Genomic DNA, 20,830 nt, shown 5'->3' on the forward strand with positions numbered 1-20,830 from the left:
GTGATTTTCCTTGGAAATATATTCTGAATCACATCAGTTTGTGCTATACACTACACTTTAAATCCTCAAATTATTAATCAGCTAAAGTCCTGAGAATTACTCTTCAAAATTCTAATGAGCTGGTGATGTACAACTGTCAACATGCATAAAAATTCTACCTTCGACACCTTAGCCAGCCTTTGCACTGTATCTGCCATGGTGAACATTTTTGACACTTTTACTCAAGATCTGCTGTGCTGAGAGAAATAATGTAATCCTTTCTATCTGTTTCTATATTTACGAACTAGTATCGAAATATCAGCTCTGTTCATTACTGCACAGAACACTCCCTAAGATTTTTAACTATCAACTTTGTTCACTCACTCAGTAACTATTTACTGTCAGTGGCATGCGCTGATGGCAATTTCCCAGAAACAACAACTAATATGCCCACCAGAGCTCATGCTGATGGAGCCTGCATTACAAACACAAGGGAAACACAAGCTCAAGAGGTGCTTCTTATCTGTATCCCCTTACTATAAATTTCTGAGATGTTTACACTTAAATGTAGATAAAATACAGGGTATCCGATTAAATGTGGTTTTCAAATCAACAACACGTACTTTTTACATATAAACATGTTACACGGTACTTGATTACCAGTGCCTACTGATGCTATTTTTGTTCATGTGAAATTTAATTGTAGTTGGTTCACCAAGCAACACTGGGGTGGAATCATTGATTTGGTCTGTAGTTGATACTTTATTTGAGGTGAAGAAACATTGCTTCACAGCCATTCAAGAGAAGCTACATTTCAGTAGCAGCTGGCTTCCCAGTATGTTTTCCTATGCACAACTGCTACATCAATTTCTCTCCTGTGTTTCCTTCATAAACTTGGTGCTGAAGTTGTAAAAATCTAATGCTCCTTATTTACCTGTGGGGGCACTCTCAGCCCCCGCAGAGAATGCATTGCAGTGGCAGGAAGTCTATCTGTGAAGGTTTGCCAGGGGTTTCGACAGTGCATTCATCTCTCCTGTGCCTCATAAAGCTTCCTCCGTATCCTTTGAGCATCTACAAGAGCAAGCATCTGTTTTCTCCCTGACAAACTCTTCTTTCAGCTTCTGTACCCAGAGGGGTAAACTGCAAGACTGGCCCACATTGGCCAGGGATGGAACCACAGCATCCAGTGCTGGGAGCCTGTTAGGTGACGACTGTCTTCTCAGATTCCACCGGAGCCTGACTCAGCAGTTTGAGGAGCTCTGCTGTAGAGCATTTCTACTCTGATAGGATTTTTCTGTATTTTCTGATGATATAAAAAGTGCTCAGTGTAGTATATATTTATAAGAATGTCTCAGAAACTGTGTCTTCTAGCTTTGATTGAACCAAGCACATCTGCACAATAGCATACATCCTCTCTGAGAAACAGGCTGGCTTCCACTGTGATTCTCCTTCCACTCACCCAACAAGCTCCATTTTGGAGTCCCTCCTAGATGCTGAAAGCATCAGTCAGCCAGGATTTGGAGTGCCCAAGCTCAGTGAGAAGGAAACAGGAGCAAGGTACAGTGTCTCAGTGTTAAGTGAGCAGCAGGGAGAGATGAGTCATACTCTCTCGCTCTCACTGGATAGCTAGGACCAAATACATTGACTCATCTTGAAAACACTGAGGCTAATGCAATGATTCATTATTTCTAATACAGGGAGGCTTAATGAATAATCTGAAAAGCACTTCATAATTTCAAAGTTCTCAGTGCTTGGTAACAAATGAAAGCAATCCAGATCTTCAATGGCTGCACTTTTTATATCCTGTTATACCCCACAGGGTAGCTCCTGGAGCTGAGAAATGCATAATATCTTTAAAAACTGTTTATAAAATAATTGCAGGTACAAAAAGATTGACAGAAGCTACAAAGCTCTAACTGCCTGTCTCTGTAAACAGACATTTAGTCTGCACATCCCCATGGGCTCAAGGACAAAGAACAACAAATGTGAAGAAAACAGACTTTCATCTGGTTGTAATATTAATCTGTGGATAGTAAGAGACAAAAGGACAGAAAAGAACTCTGTTCTACCTTGAATCCTTGAGTCATGTATAATTCTTGAGTCATGACATTTTGCAAAGTCAAAAATAAAAACATCGTGCCTGTTTTCTTACAATAAAAGTAATATCATCACATGTAAACATGAGTGGCCACATCAAACAAATCAACACAGTAATTCAGAACTTAGTTACATTCAAGTAGAGTAATTATGTTTTAATGCTACGTTCAAGGGTGGGAACTCAAATCAAAAGCCAGTTAAATTATTTTTAAAAAACTGTGGTGGTTAGAGTAAGAATGTCCTCCATCAGCTATTTGAATGTTTAGTCAGGCTCAAGGAGTGACACTATTTGAAAGGACTAGAAGGAGTAAGAGGTGTGGCCTTGTTGAAGGAAGTATGTTTTTGACATTTCAAAAACCCATGTCATGCCCTGAATCTCCCTGTCTATGAATCCACAGAACCACCAGGTTCTAGCACCTGCTGCATGCCGCCACGCTCCCTGACATGATGGTAATGGACTACACTTCTGAAACTGTTAAGTAGGCCCCCAATTAAATGCATTCCCCTATAAAATCTCCCTTGGTCAGTGTGTCTCTTCACAGCACTAGAACTCTGACTGACACAGACAGCTAAGTGAGGAAACTTTTTCTTTTTTAAACCTTTAAAAACACCAAATTTTAATATCTAAGTCAATTTGGGGGTGAGAGGGGAGAAACACTATCAGGAGCTTCCCTCCAGAACAAAACAATGATGTTCATTCCTCCACATGTCCAAATAAAGGTCTACTACAAACCAAAACAAAAACTCAAACCCTACCCAGAGGGAAAAAAAGATACTAAAATCACATTCTAGGGGGTCAGGGCATTCTGTAGTCTTTGCCAGATTGTCTAATTGTCCTTCATCTGACTTTTAAAAATTAACACCCTAACTTATCAAAATATACATTTTTCCCATTGGCTTTTTAAAATTAAAAATAATAATTAAAAATGAAAACCACTTGAAGGAATTCATGAGCAGCTGCCTGAATCATTTGATGGCATATATAGCACATGGAGTGACCTGGCCTGCAGGTCCAGTAATTCAGGGAAACGAGGAGGGTCACAACCTGTGAATAAAGAATGGATGAGAGAGACGACAGGACTCAAGGAAGCATTGCTTGTCAAGAGCTGTTTACTTGGTTGAGGAGAGCATATTTAAAGCAAAAATCTTGGAGGGAGGGGGAGAGGAAGGAGGGAGATGGAAGGTTACAAAATCTTCTGGGGTTGAGCTCCCGTGTGACAGGTGGGGAGGGGGTGGATGACAGGTGGGGAGGGAGTGGATTTCCGTGAATGTTCTTTTCCCAGGGCCAAGCTGGATCCTTGTGATTGTCAGGCAGGATGTTAATCTCAGGGTTCACATCCTTGTGATTGTCAGGCAGGATGTTAATCTCAGGGTTCTCAATTAGCTGGGGCAGAATGTTTATCTCAGGGCTCTCATGGTTCCCAAGAATGGAGGTCAGGAAGGTGGCTTGCAGCACACATCATTCAGGGGATGCTCAACTTCTTTCTTCCAAACAGCATAAAATACTCACAATTCCAAGTATGAAGGGACACAGACAATCTCTTTTGAAAATTCCACAGGACAATACAGGCGCCCCATCTGTTTTTCATAGAGTGACAGGGCTTCAGTCAAGTTGACACAGTTCCCCTGTATGAAGTATTGCCCATCCTGTTTCAGAACCTTCATTGACAAGTTGAGAATTAGTCTGAGGAACTCCCATGTGGAATCTTCTATGTAGAGATAAGGACAGCTGTCAAATCATTAATCACATAATCAAACTCTCTCCCTTCTTTGGCATATCTCTTTGGTACTGGATACAGTCTTCTATAAGAACCTGATAGCAGTCTCCTTTAAGATTGTCTAAGACATCTCCACATGTTCTCCGCATGTATTTCTTACATCCATCAATTACCATTTGGTCAATCTCTACCATAGTGACCATCTTTGGTTTCGGTTTGGCAATTTCACATAATATGCCTCCATTGCCACCTCCCAGAATCAGTACATCTTTGCCAGTGTAGTCTTCTTTACCATTGCCCATGATGGCCCGGGTATACGCCAAGTTGCTCTCTGCCAAATTAACATCCCTGCTGAGGATGAGAATATTTCCAAACTGCTTTGAGTGTAGAATTTTGATATTCTGACAGGGTGACTCTTCATCTATGTCATACTCAACCATGCCCATCAGCAGTAGGCCAGTATCTGTCAATGGCCCCTCCTTGAACTATGGGTGGTAATCTCTTCACCTGCCCCAGTACTGTCTTGACTCAATTCTTTCATTTTCTTCTATTTTGTTCAAAAGGCTGTCAGTTTCTTGTTTGCCTTGCACATCACTGTCGTAACTCTGAAGGTCCAGCAACACCAATCCTTGTGGATAAATTCTCAAATTGGCAAAGCTGCCATTCTTGTTCGTGTAAGTTGCTAAATATCCATAGTCCCGTCAGCTGTGCAGTGACTCTGCCATCCCCTGCTCCTGAAAAATGGACTGAAGGCCTTTCAGAATGGCCTCACCATCAGCTTTGGCACTGAGCATGAAGTTGAGCTGTGTCTTGATGCTGCCATAGTGTGGTGAGGCCCTGTGCCATGCCTGGGTAGGCGACCAAGGGAGACTGGGGAACATGTCAGGCTGTGGTCCAGCAGGGAGTATGCAGCACCGGGGTAGGTCAGGTGTAGGAGGTAGGCAGGTCAACACGGGCAAGCGACTGGGGGCCAGGGGCGGGACAGACCCACCTCTTAGAGGAGAAAGCAGGGATGCCTCCAGCCCTGAACTTAAAACACACTGGGTGTCAAGGGACCTTTTCCTTAAACATCAAATTACTTCTTTATTTGCATGTAGTGTGTGTGTGTGTGTGTGTGTGTGTGTGTGCGCGCGCGCGACTGACTTGTGGAGGTCAGAAGAAAACTCACCTGAGTCTTTCTCTAATTCTACTGTTGTATTTAGGGGCTCCAACTTAGGTAGGTCATCAAAACTGACAGAAAGCACCCTTACCTACTAAGCCATATTGATGGCTCCAAAGTCATTGTCATCGTCATCATCATCATCGTCGTCATCATCATCATCATCATCGTCATCGTCATCATCATCATCATCATCATCATCAAACTCTATAGAGAATTTTATCACCCATCATTGTCAGCCCACAGCTAAGTTGACTCGTAGCCAGCTAACTTAAAAGCTGTGCAGGTAAGTTGTGATCAGGTCCTATGTTCACTGCTAAACTTTACTCTTAAGAGTTAAACATAGTAACTCAACCTACTTCTTTTGAAATTGATGATCAGACAACAGGCCTACAATTGCATTGGAAACAATCCTGAGTAGCTCTCAGTTGCACTGTCTCCCCCATCCCCCAATTGTTTTTTTGTTTTACCCTGGCTTTATTTCACTGAAGTAACTGTATAAGCACGAGTCATTAATTCCATCAAGGTATGACACTGACTTGTAACTCTATATACTTGAACTTTTTAGTACAAAACTAAGATACAAAACTGTCAGGAGCTGACAGGAATTTGTCTGTTAAAACACATCCTGAGAACACTAACTTATAGACACACTGTTTCAGCAGCTGGAATTGAAAAAATATTCTGGGAAGGGAAAAGATTGAATGTTGACTCCAGGAAGTTGTAAGCTTTTGATTGAAACCATCTGTGAGCTTTAGTTGTCTTCCAACCCTCTGACTCATCCTGCTTCACAAAGTTGGTGATGTTGCTTTACCGTCTCGTGACTACTGCTTTCTATCTGTGGCTAACTGTGTTGTTTAGTGGTAATGGGATATGATGCCCCTGAAATCACAAGTAAGAGTCATCACATATTCATAGGTCAGGGAAGTCGACTCTATCTCATTTACTGAACCTCGAATAAAGTACAACCAGTGCTGTGTGAGAGTCCATTGAAGATTAGCTACAAATGTATCAAAGTAACTAAAACTATAAAAATGTCATAAGAAAACATAGGTATAAGTTGTCATAATTTGGATTTGGTGGAGAATTCACAGATACGGCATCAAAAGAATCAACAACAAAAGAAAGGAGTGGAGCTCCATCATAATTGAAAAATGTTTTGCTTTGAAGGGCACTATTAAGAAAGTGGAGGTAGGGCTGGTGAGATGGCTCAGTGGGTTAAGAGCACTGGCTGCTCTTCCAAAGGTCCAGAGTTCAAATCCCAGCAACCACATGGTGGCTCACAACCACCTGTAATGAGATCTGACACCTTCTTCTGGTATGTCTGAAGACAGCTACAGTGTACTTACATATAATAAATCTTTAAAAAAAAAAGGGGGGGGCTGGTGAGATGGCTCAGTGGGGAAGAGCACTGACTGTTCTTCAGAAGGTCATGAGTTCAAATCCCAGCAACCACATGGTGGCTCACAACCACCCATAATGAGATCTGACACCCTTTTCTGGTGCGTCTGAAGACAGCTACAGTGTACTTACATATACTAAATAAATAAATCTTTAAAAAAAAAAAAAAGAAAGTGGAGGTAGACTGCAGAATGGGAAGAATATTTTCAAATTCTATGTGATAAAGAATTTCAACAGGGGATTTGGAAAGATATTCTTTGTTTATTACAATTCCATAAACAAAAACCAAAGAGCTAATAAAGAATGAAAAAAGGGGAGTTGGAAAGATATCTCTAAAATCATGAGGATTTGAATTGAAATCTCAGAAGCAATGGCTTTCCAGGCTTGGCTGCATATACCTCTAAACCCAGCACTACTGGCCAGCCAGCTCAGCTGGACAGCCAACTTCCTGCTCAGTGAGAGGCCTTATCTTGATGAAATAAGGTAGAGAGTAACTGAGGATGACGTCCAAAGTCCTGCTTTGTGTGTACTTGTGCACACAAAAGGCACACACATCTGCACATTCAATTGTGTGTTCCCTACCCTCACCCTCACAATATACCATACACACAAATGGAGAAATTATTTGAATAAACATTTCCCCAAGCTGATAAACAAAAGTTCAAAAAGCACATAAAAAATGATGGACACTATTGCACTTGGGTCATAAAAATGAAAACCTGAAAGAAATGCTGTTTCCTAGCCACTAAGATGGGGAGCCAGTAACTTGATTACAGTAAGAGATGCTAAACTGAAGGTGGGGCCCCTTGCACTCCTAGGACCAATGTAAAATGGTGCCATCACTTTGAAAAACATAATTCATCTGTCAATTAGTCATAGATTTACTCTGTAACTCAGGAATTCCACTCCTAACTATATACCCAATAGAAATTATAATACAAGTAGCATAAAAATTCACACAGGTGTGCTAATAGAAGCAGTATTTCTATTAGCCCATAGGTAGAAACAATAGCTTTTTCACAGATAATGTGCTACTCAATAGACGATGAATGATCAAAGGTGATAAAACCATAGAGTGGAATATTATTCAGCTATAAAGAGAAAGAACTGTACTAGTATATGCTACAGCATGGGTAAGCTTTGAAACTACAAGGTTAACAAATTCAAGAAGTCACTCACCCCAAAATTACATATTGTATTATTCTATTTATTTGGCAGTCCAGAATAAAGAACTCTGTAGAAAGCAGGCTATGTTAGAACAAGCCCATGAGTCATCAGGACTGGCCTCCTAACATGTGGTTCATGTAAATGCCAAGAGCATCCATAAGGGAGAAATCCTCAAGCTACATTCATTTTTAATCAACTATTCAATAAATATTGCTTTACTAAACTATACAAAGAAGCTGTTTTCTCATCAGCATACCATTTATGCACGAGCATTAATTTTTTAGCATGTAAGGGACAATTGGTTCCAGGCTGTGCTTTGTGTACCAAAATGCATGTTTGCATCAAGTCTCCAATGTGCATGGTATCTGCAAATAGCTTAGACACATCCTCCTACATACTTTCAAGCCTTTCTAGGTTATTTCTAACCCATATACAATATAAACAATTGCCATCCTGTACTGCTTAGGGAATATGAGGGGAAAGCCATTCCATATGTACTCACTGCTCATGACATGTTTTCCTGCAGATTTTGTTGATTCTCCATTAGTTGCATCTAGATGTAGAATTCGCAGATGTGGAAGTCACAGATGTGGAAAGGCAATAATACTAGCTAAAATCCAATAGAACTGATCATCTATTTATGGATTTTAAAAAGTTAGTATGACTCTTTTTCTAAATTAGGATGTTCTCAGACGTGGGGCCATCTACTTGCCTTAAAGCAACTTTGAATAAGGAAAGGAAGACAGAAAATGGCAGTCAATCAGTGGTGCCCATACTTGGTATAGCACACACAGAAAGATAGCACCAAGGACCAGGAAGAACCAAAGACTCCAACAGCTTCCACATCGTCCATACCTCACCTAACTGTAAAATTTCAGTGCTTTCAAGACGTCTCAGGACTGAGGAGCCTCTAATGACCTGGGGATTAAATGTCATGCTACATGGAGTCAGACTCTCCTTTTTCATGAACATGAATATGTGTATTTTCTCTATATATAACCGATTTTGCAGAACAAAACATATATTGGCACTACTTATAACATAGCTAGCCACAACTACAAGCTAAACCTTTTGGCTTCTGTGCAGTTCTACTGGAAATTACAAGATAAGATCGCTATTCATGTTATAATGTTAAGTTGATCCTCTTTATAAGAATTTATATGGCCTTTTCTTTTATTTGTGAATTGAAGCAGTATTCAAAAATACATGAATCAGACACCTGAACTCCAAAAGGAATAGAAAGCATATTAAAAAGATATATAGTAATTAGATAAACATTGAGCCATTGAAGATAGTTTTAGCAAAACCCCTAGAGAGGAGTGACAGTTTGTCAATAGAACATGAGCTATTCTTTAGGAAAATGTGGCTAAGCAATAGGTATAGTAAAAATGAAATTGGAGCATGTCTCTGCCTTAAGGGTCTTAAGTTGAATTTTTAAAATAACTATCATGCAGACTAGAGATTCTTGAAGACCAATTATTATTTATCCAACTCTGACATCTTGCAAAAGCTCTTTAGCACCTGGGAGGACAGGATAACTAACAGTGTCTCATAAATTCCAGGATCATTTATTCAAATCAAATACCCACTTTTACATCAAGGGTAACTACTACTTCATAAAAGAGGTGTATAATATATTACCTAGAAATGAATGTTACATATTTATAACTCTGGCTGGTAAATCCAGCCATGCTATTATTATGCCATTAAACTGGAACTATAGAGAGTTGAAAAGAAGAGTGATCATAATAAAAGCACTTTATCCCACACATAATACCTGAAATTCAATCTAATTCAACTTCCAAATACCAGAAGCTTAATGTTTATGCTCTTATTGAATAATCTTCTCCTTTGACTAAAGTCAATAAAAAGTCATCTCTAAACTTTCTAGTCAAGCTAGAAACCATTACATTATATAAGGTCATGAAGTTAAGCATAAAATCAAAGCACACGCTCAGATCCCTGCCGGCTAGGGCTGCAGTGTTTCTTAACTACATCCCAATGTGGGTTTAAGCATTTTCACGGTTTCAAAATCTAACCAATGTTTTATGGTAATGCATTTAATTGCATATTCATATTGTACTTAGAGTTATTTTAAGGAAAATAATGTTTTCAAATAATGTCATAAATACACTGGAATGTCCTCTTAGTATGGAGGAGACATGTTTTAAAATTATGTTGTAATAGAATACACACAGCACACATCTGCTATCTGAACCGTGTCAGTTGGAGGGTGAAGGCATTAGCATGTTGATCCTGGTGCCCAGAAGTCACCACTGCTCATCTCCCCAAAATGAAATTAAATGTCCATTAAACAGTAACGCTTCCTCTTTCCTCCATGAGGAGAAAATCTAAACAACATGTTTCTCTAAAACACGCACCCAAAACATGGAAGTACATTCAAGCAGAAATCCTCAATGAACAAACGCTAGTATTTCTGCTTTACACCTTAGAAGCAAAGACTGAACATGGCTGTTGTGTCACGTGTTGTCATTAGTGGTGCATGCCATCGTGGGCTCGTCTGTCAATGACGCTACACAGCAGTTATGCGTTTTAGATTTGGGTTACATGCTTATTTCTAAATCAATGAAAATACTACACCATAAGTGCTCTTATGGTTGAATAATCCATGCTTTGGGCACTAAACTCCTTCTGCAGCCCAGGCTAGTCTGTAACTATTTGGCAGTCTTCCCCCTTTGGCCTCCAGAGTGCTCAGGTTACAGGTGTGCCACCATGCCCGAATCACAATTCTCACTTTTAACAAAAGATTTTAAACATGTATGGGACATGCATTTAAAATAGGATGTTGCCAGTTAGTATGCCCACATAACATAACTGATCAGGGGAAGATGCTGTTTTCTGTAGCTTTCCTCCAGGTGTCTAAATGAACACACAGGGGTTCATGTATACTTTGTGCTAGCAGAGGAGTGGCACATATTTTTTTGAGTAGACTGAATACACACCAGAGGAAAGGACAGTACCAATAAAATTCCTTTTAAAAAACCATGAAAGAAAAAGAATTGCTGGTTGCAATGAAGACTTGCTGAAACCGTGAAAAGAACCTGTCAAATAGCCCCCAGCCCACTGACTTCCATGAAGAGAAAAGCTGATGTCTTTCTTAAATGATCCTTCCCTGTTTATACCACCCCCGAGTTCTACAGCCCACGACTCTAAAATACAGCCTTGCGCTATGAGCTAGTATCTGCTGACTGCCAGCTCATAGGTCACCTTCATTCCACTCAATTCCCAGGCCACAGCTGGCATACTATGAAACTGTTTGCACCATTATTTCTCGAAGTTTGGGTGTACCCCATTGATTCAGAAGAGCTTTTCCTCCTGACTCTCAAGTCTAAATGGCCACATCTGCAGAATGAGGAGCATGGTCCCACTGGCACATCTTTGCTCTTTTCCAATGTCTTTTTAGCCTTAAGAGTCTGTGTCTATGCCTGCAAATCCCAACGATGCTCAGAGAAAGTACTGGATGCCACAGCATGCTTGCAAATGAAGACAGGATGTGTCACTGCAGGATGCTGAATAGACTCTGTCTGAGGAGTGCTGGGAACAGGGAAGCAGGGAGAGCATGGACCAGGTTTCATGGTCATCCTGAGTGTCACGTCAAAAGCACAGCCCATCAGTGTCAGCCGTTTACTTCATCTTTTAAAACAAACTAAAACTGATTGCAACTGCAGTCACTGTATTAAAATTTAAGTGTTATTACTGTTGACACATGTTCTTCCAGGTTACAAACTGAAGAATTTGGTGATGCAGTTTAGAAATACCCCGCTTCTCTCCCCCGACTTGGTTTCTGACCAGAAGACTTCTTATTATGACGAAAGCACGAGAATGCATTAAGGTCTTCCTGGTTATGGATTCCCTTGGAATTATAGTCTCTCTTCACTTGAACGTAGTCCCGTTTTAATATGCAATTTATTTGTAAACCCGAGAGTCCCATTATCTTCTCAGACAATAATAACAGCTAATGATTATTGACAGCTTACTACGTGCTAGGAACTGTCCTAAGAGTTTCACATTAATTGTTCAGTTAATCCTCCCAACAATCCTGTAAGATGGATTCTCTCTCTCCCTGCTTAGCATGTAGTAAAAGAGATAACTACAAAACTTACCCAGCACCACCCAGCCTCTTTCCATGGTCTCCAGGAATGCTCAAGCATAGTTTCATGAGTTTTAAAGCTATGTTTTTGTGGGTGTAAATGATCTGTTTTACAGTTTCCACCATCAGCTTAAGAATTTAAAGAGCTGGGTGGAGGTGCATACTGTTATTGGTGCCCGAGATGTTGGCCAGGTGACATTTCTATGCTTCCTGTGTTAACAGCAAAGACAGAATAGGCCTTTCCATTCAAGGAGTGATTTCAAGTCAAGTTTTTCATATACATTTTATAAGCAATTCACTGTTGGCCCTCACTGAAGGATCACTTAACTTGTATAATCCTGTCTAAGTAACTTCCCAGGGCTAAAGGTAGAATTGGTGCATTCTCTGAGGGTAGGTGTCTCTAACATCCAGAAAATAGTATCTCTTTTGCTCCCCCACTTGCAAAGGCATCCCATAAAGAGGAACAAGCAAAAGCTGAGAGCTTTCCTGCCACAGAGATGAGTCTCCGATTTATAAACGGAACAAAGCGAGTACATGCCAACTATGTCCAAAGTGTTAAGAAGGTCACCTTTGTTACTTGAAGAGTTTTTTTACATTAAAAAAAAAAAAAAAGTAACCCTCACTATGTGACAGCATTCCTCATATTTCTTTCTTTTTTTCATTCCATGGGCATTGGTGTTTTGTCTGAATGTATGCCTTTGTGAGGGTGTCAGATCCTCTGGAACTGCAGTTACAGACAATTGTGGGCTGCCACGTGGGTGCTGGGAACTGAACCCCAGTCCTCTGGAAGAGCAGCCAGTGCTCTTAACTGCTGAGCCATTTCTCTAGTCCCTTATCATATTTCTCAATAAACAACCTCTGAGGTATATTAAAATGAAGATCAGTGTGAATACATTACAATTATGTTATATTTTAAAACTTACATTTCTGTGAGACTTAAATAATGTAATCAAAGGAGAAAATGTCATACATATATTTTATTTTCACTTATAGTCATCAATTTACTCACTAAAAATTTGCATATGGGTTCCCATACTGAGAAAGAAGTATACAGAAGTTCCCACCTTTAACCAAGAAGCTATTTCCAAATTATACCTGCTGAGAAAGGAAAATCCACTTTCTTAAGAGGAGTGTCTCTGGGTACATTAACCACAGTCCAGAACAGGCCCTAGGCCCAGAAATAGCTGACCAACACAAAACAGATTTCATCTTATTTGTATGCATTTTCTTTTGCTTTTTTTTTTGTCTTATTGATTTTCATTGACTTATTTTGAATTTGTTGTTGGGGTTTTTTGAGGAAGAGAGAGAGAGGATGAAGTTAGGTGAGGAGAGGGGTTGGGAAGATTTGGGGAAAGGAATGATAAAACGTATGAAAAAATTAAATAAAAAGGCAGCTTAAAATTCTATTCATCTATAATTCATTTAGAATCATTTGAATTCATTTGTAAGAAGGGATCTGGGTGCTAAGCAAATTCTGTTGCAAAATTCATAGAAATATTTTTACTGGAGTAACATTGATCTCAGACATCTTGTGACAGATATTAAAATCAAATTTGTGTATTGTATGTGGTATGCTTATTAAATGTGACTAATTACTGTAAGATTCATATGCAGATAAGTTTTCATAAGTTGTGGTGGCACAGTGCAGTCAGAAACACAATGTTTCCACACAGGTAATTCTCTGTGACATAAGTACAAGTAAACCCGTCTAGGAGGGATTTGTGAGGCTGAAATCCAGCCACTGGGTAACCAGAGGGGGTTTCTTATTTTCATATCTTAGGAGATGCAAAACCTCTGTTTTTTGTTCTGTTCTTTTTTGTTTTCCATGTTTTGGCAATTCCTTTCTCATCCCCAATATGGTCCATGAGCAAAATCAGAAAACAATGTAGCCAATGGTGCATGTATGAAATGCAATTCTAGCCCTTGGGAGGCCAATGCCAGAGGAATGTTACAAGTTCAAGACCATCCTGGACTACAGAGTGAGACCATATCACATTTTTTAAAAAATGCAGAGAGGAAGAGGAGGAAGAAGGAAGAGAAGGGAGAGATATCTACAATCTATAATCCAGTCATTTGCCACCACACTGGCTAATATCATTGTTTTCTAAGCAACAATATTATATGAATTCTGGAGAGTGGTGTTGTGTTACAGTTTCCTCTGAGACTGAAACATTCCATCTAGCTGGGAACCTCCTTAAGAAGGGATGTAAACTCAAACTAGTTCCAGGAAGTCCCTGAAACTGACCAGATTCACTAGGTCACTCCCTCCCAGAAGGAACAAGCCGACCTAAAGGCTCTCAGACCAGCCAGACCAGATCAGTTGCCTGGAAGAAGCAGAAAAAAGCTGAGCTGTTAGAAAAGGTTTAGGCCAACATAGTCATTAGTAACGGGCACTCTTCAGTCTGTTAAGCTACCTGGAGGCAGTGCAGTAGCCTCCAGGTTCCAATTTTTGTGAGCTGTCACCTGTGCTGGGGTGGCATTTGGTGATGCAGCTGTCTGAGTCATTTCCACTCACATCAGTAACCCTTCACCAAGTTGGACTTCAGTGGTATCTGTGTTTTGGTCTGTAGTGGGCTACCTCTGTTGGGTGAATAGACGTGTGTTGCTTTAACCAGAAACACAAAATGTAGTAGATTCTGACTGCTCACTTTCCCAATCTTCAAAACAGTAGACAGAAGACTGTTGTACATGAAGTGACTGAGAGTGTAGTTCAGTGGTAGAACTTGCCTAGCAAAACTTTCACTTCTAGCATGGAGGTTGTGTAGGAGTGGCGGGTGGTGTTTAACTTAAAAGCAAGAATACTAGGCTCCTTAATCTTTTAAACTATCACCACCATGGGTGTGAGTCTTGCTTGGGTCCTAAAACTCCAGCCACCCTAATGTCATAAAAAGTTTGACCCTAATTCCAGTCCTCCTTATACACCACAGGCAAGGCTAGAATCTATTAATTTGGTTTACACAATTTGGAGTTCAGAACAAAAAATCATAAAATAGCGTTCCTGCATAGATATCCGCCATTCCAAAGAAGCTTCTAAGCATCATGGACACAGAATACACACACGTATGTGGGAGGTCAGCTTCCTCTAGTTAGACAAAGCTGTGAAGGAAGAAGGAATGGTAAGGGAAAGGAGGAAGGCAGGAGCAAGTAAGAGAATGGAATCAGAGCGATGCAAGTGACAGAAACAATTACCAACATGCATATTTATTGACCACACATGTCAGCATGTGTTATTTCAGGAACATCTCACTTAGCTCCATGACAATGTAAGAGCTATGGTTTCCCTGTTGTCCACACATAATCCAACTGGACAATAGCACTCTTAAATGAATGCTCATGGATATTCAGGCAGTAAATGACAGAGATGAGCTTTGAAACCAACAGTTTGTTTTGTTTTTAATCATGAAGTAACCCTTCTTAACCCCAGAAGACTGGGGTAAAGGTATGGGAACAGAAGGGATCAGATGGCAAGATGCAATGATGGCAGATTGGGGATGGAGGGAGAGGGGACTGAGAGATACAACTGGAATTAGGGGTGGGGAGGCATTTCGGTGACAACACAGACACTTTCAGTGAAAAGTCTCTGGGATCTACAAGGGTGACCCTGGCAAAGATACCTAGCAATGGGGGATATGGAGGCTGAACCAGAAATCTTCTGTAACCAGGTAAGGGATCCAGTGGAGGGATTGGGACACTAATCCAGCCACAAAACATTCAACCTACAGTCTCTCTTGCCTGCAAGTAGTGCTAGGATGATGGTGGTGCAGAACTTGTAGGAGTGGCCAACCAATTACCAGTTCAACGTCACACCCAGTTTGTTGTGGTCCTAGAGATAGAACTCCTAGGGCTTCATGAAGCAAGCACTCCACCAATCAAGCTATGTCCCAAGCTGCATCATATGGAATATTCATTAAACATGAAATTTTAAAGATGTACCTATATGTATGTATATTAGACATGTACCTAGTGTCTGTGGAGGCCAGAAGGTGGATCGAGTCCCCTAGAATTGGAGATAAGCATGGTTGTGAGCCATCATGTAGATGGGTGCTAGGAACCTAACCTAGGTCATCTGCAAAAGCAACAATGCTCTTCATCTGTGAGCCATCTTTCCAGCCTTCATCTACATTATGTTGATCTTGAGGATGCTTTAGGGACTCTAAAACTTTCTTGAATTAGTGTTTGTTCATGGTATCAAAGTGTTGCCTAGATGTATGCATAATTGTGTAGCACAATATAAAGTATTCTGGAATCTTCACATATCCCTGCCAAGAAGCAATTCTGTTCTCATTTGATTTCAGGTAAGATTAAAACTCACTCGTAAATGGTAAAACATGCTTGAAAAGGCAGGTAATATCTTTCCAATACTTGGTCACTGAAGAAGAGGCAGGTGACCCTTGTCATGGGGAAGAGATATGTTGGGGGGAAGTTAGCAGTGATGATGGTGTTTTAAATCAACTGCAAATATGTTACACTGATAGATGTTAAATAAATAAAAATATAGGATAAGTTTTAATGTATTTTAATTATGTTGTCAAAAGTGATGTAAAATTATTTTTAAATATGTAGTGTATCAGACCAATGAACAAACAAAAAGAAAAGGAAAAAAACTCAAAAAAGTTAATGAGATATCATTATATTCAAATCATTAACAAAATATATATAAAAACAATAATGGCATTTAAGATTAATGAGAAGCCAGGCGTGGTGCCACATGTCTGTAATCCACCACTTACGAGGCTAAGGCAGGAGACTGCAAGTTTGAATTCAGCTCAGTTTAAGCAGTGAGACCAAATCTCAACAAACCACAGTGATAACAACAATAAGAATAAGAGCAAAGGTCACTTCAACACTGAGCAGGCTGAGGTTATCAGCTAACGAAAATTAAATTTTATATGAAAATCTTACAGTATTTTAGCATAAAAATAACTAGAAGAAAATATAGGTAATATTCTTATGCTTTTAGAACAATCAAGTACACTATCAAATATAGTAGTAAATAAATGGGAATATATTTTGTGTCTCATACAAAATTTAAAACGTCAAAATATAGACATAATATGAAAATGCAAAATACAATATGAAACTAAAAAAAAATGATAATCTGGGAATGATAGGATAAAGGTAACACATAAAGATCTACCAAGAAAGAAAGAAAGAAAGAGAGAGAGAGAAGAAAGGAGGGAGGGAAGGAAGGGGAGGGAGGGAGGGAGGGGAAGAGGGAAGAAGGAAGGCAGGAAGGAAGGAAGAAAGGAAGGAAGGAAGGAAGGAAGGAAGGAAGGAAGGAAGGAAGGAAGGAAGGAAGAAACGAAGGAACGAAGGAATGAAGGAAGAAGAGCTCCAGTGTGATTGTAGGTAAAGGGGGACATCCTCCTGAATACTGGAAGAGATAAATGAGTTATATTAAAATGTTGGCTGTGGATATATCTGTATAGTGGAATTAATTATAAGTGGGTTTTGTTTGCTGTTTTGTGTTTTTCAAGATTGAGCATATGCTCCTTTTGTAATTAGAAAAAGCAAAGTATGTTTATGTAACCTAGAACCTTATGGCAGACAGTAGTGAAGAAGCAATCTGGAAATTTCATTCCAGGGGGTGGGACTCGGTCCGAAGCACACAGCTTTCGGTAGACTCTCAAGCATTAGCTGACTTGTTTCCATTCTGCATCATGCTTTTAAAACTAGTCAACTCTGAAAACTTTTGTGATTTACCTATCTTCTTAAAGTAAAATTCCATGAGCTCCTTAGCTCTGATGTCATAGAGCTTGAGTAGATGATTCTCTCAGGATCATACCACAGTGGTTTAGACTAATTCCACATTTCCATGCCTCCAACTCTTGGGGACACAGCATGTGTTCTCACCTCAGCTAGCCAGATACCTGAAAATGTGGTGATTAAATCTATGGGCTCACCTAACCTGAATGAGGCTCCTGCGATTATGAAGTGTGGTGTGGCCAAGCATGGTAAGACAGTCACTAAGTAGCCACTCTCTAGCCCTTACGTGATTATTTTTATGAAAGCTCATTTAATAGCTTACTTCAGTTCACTTGCATTTCCCATTTATTTTAAAAGTAGCCGCATACTCAAACTAGAAAGAAAAAAATATGTCAATTTTTGACATTTTTGTTATTCAACATTGATGAGAAAAAAGATCACAAAGAAGTCTGAATGTTTTCTAGGTACACAGTTCAAAACCATGCTCGGGCAGAAATCAGACCCAGGAGTAAGCCAACATTGGTGCAGTCAAGTCTGTGGTCACATTAACATATAAATTTAGCCTTCACAGTATTCAGAACCTTCAGCTAGTATTTATTTCTTGTTGGAAGTTTAGTTGGATGTTTAAAATTAATTTCTCATTAGCTGTTTTTATTTGCATAAAGGTTTCCAAATTCTTGAAAGAAATTTATCCTTCAACAGATTCTCTTTGAAGAGTCACTTGGCATTAAATTACTTGGAGAATAGGTTTCCTGATAGGCAGCCTACTGACTATGCTATGTAGAGCCAACGATAGTCATGGTCTACACTAACAAAGCTAAATTAATGGCATTTCATTGTTCTGTCAATGTTTTAAATACAATAGGATATAAAATGTGGATTATTAAATGTTCTTCAGTAACACAAAGGGTATTGTTAGTTAATGTAGAAAGATTTTTGCTAAAAGTAATTCAAGGGAGACAGAATCTATGATTTTATTTGTTCATTACCACACTAATGCAAAAATAACAAGAATTTTAGCTTCATTTGTTTGAACAGAGACTTCTAAAATGTTTTCTTCACTTTATGATAGAAAATAAATATATATTTCTGTCATTATGGGACAATTACAATTTCTGTACTTTGCCCTACACATAAATGTACTTTTATATTTCATTACACACCAAATTATCAAAAAAGCACTGAGAATTATAAAGTCATGGTTTTAAAATAACTATTTCTGTACATATTGCATCTTTACAAATTGCCATTTTTATTTTAAAAGCAATTGCTCATAGAATCAACAGTAACAGAAATGAGAGATAATGGAGAAAGTACAAGTTTATTCACTCTACTATTTGTCCGTCTGTCATATAACAATCTATACATTGTGCTTCTTCTACAATAATAGATCTGCTCCTCATGAAGCCTTGTCAGACAGTTTGTGGGGTCTGCCTGGAGGAATCCCTGCATGCCACTGCCTTAGTCCATGCTTCACCTCCATCTGTACTTTCCTGGGCAACTGGACTGGTGGGCAACCAAATCTAGTAGGTCTTCCTTCCTAGCCACACACAGGTACAGGCTATTGAACCGAGGTCTCATCCATAAGGGAACAGTATTTTGTACCTACCCAAGTGAACACTTTCCACTGCCTTACACAGCATACACACACACACACACACACACACACACACACACACACACACACACACACATATGGGAACAAGCTGGGGAGGCTGAGGCTGTGTTTTCATACCCTTGCAGCCACTTCAGCTTTTGGTTCTGTTAATTACCCCAGAGCAGGGACTATCTTCACAATGTGCAGGACAGAACTGTCTTAATGCCCACATTTGTCTTAGTATGTGTCCAGGGAAATGATAATAGGATACAGAGTAAATCCAATATCATCACTACAAGCAAAACAGGTTTAGAGTCAGCAAATTCTCAAGCAATAAATCTAAAAGCACAAACAGTAACAATAATATCTGCAGGGGTAGTCTGCAATTTAAAAACTGGCCAACCATGAGATACAAATCCAGAATTACTTTATTACCAGAATAAAGGAATGATTAACTTTTGACAATGCCATGCAAAAAAATATACGGAGTAACCATTAAGCAAGGAACCACGGAGTACACGGCTTTTGAACATGTTGAAATGAGATGGTGAGAAAAGACAAGCTCATTCTATCCAAAGGCATAAATAAGGAAAATGAGAGAAGAGGGAAAGAGAAGAGAAAGCCCACAAGAGGTTGATTGAAGGGAAACCCGAGTTATTAGTTTTCTCTTAAGTGTGAACGAACTGAACTCTCCAGATTACATTCAACACAAACAAACAAAAAGCACAACCAATCTATGTTATGCTTTCACATACTGAACAAAGTACTGCAAGTTATACCAACACCAAAACTAACAGGCATCAAGGCAAAAAAGCATGAGCAATAAGCTAAACTGACTAATTAGTAAATCAATCTAATTTATAAGCATTTATCACCTGAAATAATAAAAGAACACTTAAAACACCTAAATCTATACAGCTGAGACCATTATAACCTATATAATGACTTTAAAGAGACCTTACTTTATGGAGAAGGAGGCCACACATTTTAGATAAAGACCACTCAACATTCGAACAAAAAGAACAAATATTGAAGAGATGTATAGTTCTAAAACAGAACAGCAGAGCCATTTGTGTAAGCCTGAACCCCAGAATGTATCTACTGGGAGATAATGCCCCAAGGAAGTGATTAAGGGTTAACGAGATCTAGGAATAAGGAGTGATGTATTAGGGCAGGGTCCTCTTCCTCCTTCTCGTTTACTTGTTTGGGGACAGAGTTGTGTTGTGCATCTCCAGCAGACCTGGAACTTGATATGGAGACCAGTCTGGATTCAAACTCAATGGAATGCTCCTATTCTGTCTCCCACTCGCCAGAAACAAAGCGGCTGTGCACTAGCTCAGTGGTCAGGACAGCTGTTTCCTGATGTGTGATACAGGAGAGCCAACAGACAGGCTTGTAAAGACACATCAGGTGGTGGCCAGCCTATATGCAATCGAAAATGCTTCAGAATGAAGCCTACCCTGCCGATGCCTGGATCTTGGACTTCCACAGGCTAGAACTGTGAAAAATAGCTATCTGCTTTTAAAGCTTCTCGGTCTGTGGAATTTTGTTATGGCAGCCCAAGCTGACTGTTTTACTATGATATATAATGCATATGTCGTATTAAATTCACTGTGACTCTTTTAAAAATAATAAAATAAAAACAATGTAGCACATTTGACCTAAGAAGCTATAAAGACTTTTTTATAAGCTCACAGATATTACAATAATATGGTGTTGGTGTAGGGACAGAGAAACCAGTGGGCCAGAAAAGAGCATGGAGAACAAATGCACACATCTACACAAACCTGACTTTTAGAAGTATGAAGGCTGAAAGCCACTAAGGAAGAAGAAACTACTCACTGGATGATTCTCGAACAGTGTGTTATGTAATATAGAAGAAAGGGAAAATGCAT

General features: G+C 39.5%; 1 protein-coding gene and 1 pseudogene across 14 annotated transcripts in view; both read right to left on the reverse strand.

The window, feature by feature from the left end:
• Nucleotides 1-20,830, reverse strand: part of Znf385b (zinc finger protein 385B) — a 394,108-nt gene that overhangs the window by 238,855 nt on the left and 134,423 nt on the right. The window lies entirely within an intron of this gene.
• LOC116090362 lies at nt 3,419-6,187 on the reverse strand (annotated as a pseudogene).

This window comes from Mastomys coucha, unplaced genomic scaffold, assembly GCF_008632895.1.
Source record: "Mastomys coucha isolate ucsf_1 unplaced genomic scaffold, UCSF_Mcou_1 pScaffold15, whole genome shotgun sequence".
Taxonomy (NCBI): Eukaryota; Metazoa; Chordata; class Mammalia; order Rodentia; family Muridae; genus Mastomys; species Mastomys coucha.